We start from the raw sequence: 2,370 nt of genomic DNA on the forward strand, positions 1-2,370 counted from the left end.
TGTTATGTGGGACATAGAGAAAGAGCTAAGAGTCCACGTAAGTTTACAAAGTTACCTTCTGGTTTTCTTCAATAAACAGAGTCATAAGAAAGGTAGACAGGCCTGGTACCAAGCAGCCTTGTGCCATAAACCCAAGCTTTAATTCTCTGAAGCAGATGATACTGTCTCCAGTACTCCAATTCCAGCTGGGAATTTTTGGCAGGAAAACCTGTTTCAGAATAAGAAATAGGTCAGGTACTGAGAAGGTACAGACCTCAAGAAAGCTTTTCTAGGTGGAGGCTTTTCTTTTGATTTATTTGAAATCATTGACTCTTCACTCTTGAGAATAAAAGTGGTATCAGGGTTAAAGGAAGAGATTAGAACAAATTCAGCTTTTGAAAGTGGTTAGTGCTCCTCTAGTGCTTCCAGTTTTTAAACAACAACTGGCTGGAGCTTTAAAACTCAGATTGAATGACTGAGATCATGAATTCTGACCATAGTTCAAGTCCCCAAGTGATTAACCATTTGAAAAAAGTTTCACATTTCATCTATTTTTGACAAGTCTTTTCTAATTTATAGCTCCATCAGATAGCAGAAACATTCTCCTAGCTCTAGAGACCTAAAGATGAGGAAACTCACTGCAATGTCACAGTACCTTGTTGTGGGACTCAAGGATCTGTATGATGACTCTGGTCTTTGGATAATAGTTTTTTATATACAGCACCGTGAAAAAAACATAGTTATACTCAATAGTCATATGCCATATTGGGTCTGAAATATAACTCAATTCAGAATTAAATTTATTTGTGGGTGAGTATGGGAAAACTCAGCACATTATAAAAATTTTAGCTTGTTTTCTAGAAGTGTTCTATTTAGTGGCATAATGTTCTGAAAAACATTCTATTTAATGACAGGCACAGAGAAGCGACATTGTTTAAGTGACTAAGTAACCAAATGATAGAACAGTCCGGTCTTAGTATTGGAGAACTGGCCTTTGAGAGTCCATTCACAAAGAAGACATAACAGTATCACATACCGTTAGCCTGTGGTCTATAGCTTGAAGTGGCTAATATATTGTCTGAATCAATTTTTTCATATTTTAGATTAATATCCGATGTTCATTTGTGGTATAATTTCCCAGCTGTTTCTTGCTCTGTGTAAAGTCATCTTCAACTTTATGCAAATCTATTTTGCTCTGGGAACAGAGCCACTAGTCTCGGTTACCATAAGTCAAATTTCTGCTCATAGATACTTCACTGTTAAAGTGAACTCTACCCATCTTGAAACTACTTGCCAATGGTCACAAGTACATTATACTGAATCCTGTATAATCTTTTCCCAGAACTACTGAAAAGAGATTCCAATAAATAAAGAGTACAAATGGAGTTCACAAATAGCATCTTTGTTTTCTAACATGAGAGGTTCTCACTTATGGTACTCTCTAAACACCAACCCAAAGATAAGGCTGGAAATGTAGCTCAGTTGATAGAGTGCTTGCCTGACCCACATGATAACCTGGGTTTGACCCCTACCACCATAAAAAATAAATAAGAAGGGCTTGGTTATGCTTGCTTTTTATATTTGGATAACTATGATCATAAGAAACAGCAGGAAAACATGGAGAAGATCAGGATGTCTTGTTTTCACTTCCTTTTGTAGTCTTTATCTTGGGTACATGGGAAAGCAAACAGGCAGAAACCTGGCACCTGGCAAGCCTGGTAGTGTTAGAGGGTTTTCTCTCACTGTGTCTTATATAACAGGCTTGCAGTTAGTCACTGAGAAAAACGCCATCAGTGGTGCAAACAAAGGCAATGCCAGCGCCTTACCTCTTGATGTTTGAAGTGTCCTCAGCATGCAGGTCACTGCACAAAGGGTTGGCTAGAATCAGGCAAGCTTCTGCATGCTCCACCTACTCTCCAAAATTAAACAGCAGCTGTCAGGTTAATTACATGGAAAATACTCTAAGTTTCCTCTTTGGGGCTTTTTATGGTGTCATTATACAATTGCCAACAAAAAGCACATTTAGGAAGGAGTTGTGAGTCAGACATCTTCATATCAAGTCCTGCAAATGGCTGCCAGGGCTCTGAAGGCTGCAGCCGATGGACAAGGGTACAGGCTCTCTTACATAAACCTAAAATTGCTTCACAATAGGTAGAGTATAAAATTGCACTTTCCAGGGATAGACAGGTGGCTCAGCTGTTAAGAACACTGACTGCTCTTGCAGAGGACCTGGGTTCGATTTCCAGCACCCACATGGCAGCTAACAATCATCTGTAACTCCAGTTCCAGAGGATCCAACGCCCTCTTCTGACTTCTCTGGGCATTGTATGGCACAGGTGCACTTACATGCAGGCAAGACATTCATACACATAAAACAAAAATTATAAGTGC

The 2,370-nt window shown here is 39.2% G+C and overlaps 1 long non-coding RNA gene across 1 annotated transcript in view; it reads right to left on the reverse strand.

The window, feature by feature from the left end:
• Window positions 1–61: 61 nt before the first annotated feature.
• The window catches only part of LOC103744644, a 4,587-nt gene continuing 2,278 nt past the window's right edge, over window positions 62–2,370 (reverse strand). The window contains exons 2-3 of the long non-coding RNA XR_607713.3: window positions 1,806–1,888; window positions 62–208 (exon numbers count right to left, since the gene is read on the reverse strand). This is a non-coding gene — a long non-coding RNA (uncharacterized LOC103744644). The remainder of the gene's footprint in view (window positions 209–1,805; window positions 1,889–2,370) is intronic.

The sequence above is a fragment of the Nannospalax galili genome, unplaced genomic scaffold, assembly GCF_000622305.1.
Source record: "Nannospalax galili isolate Female #2095 unplaced genomic scaffold, S.galili_v1.0 scaffold2283, whole genome shotgun sequence".
NCBI lineage: Eukaryota > Metazoa > Chordata > Mammalia > Rodentia > Spalacidae > Nannospalax > Nannospalax galili.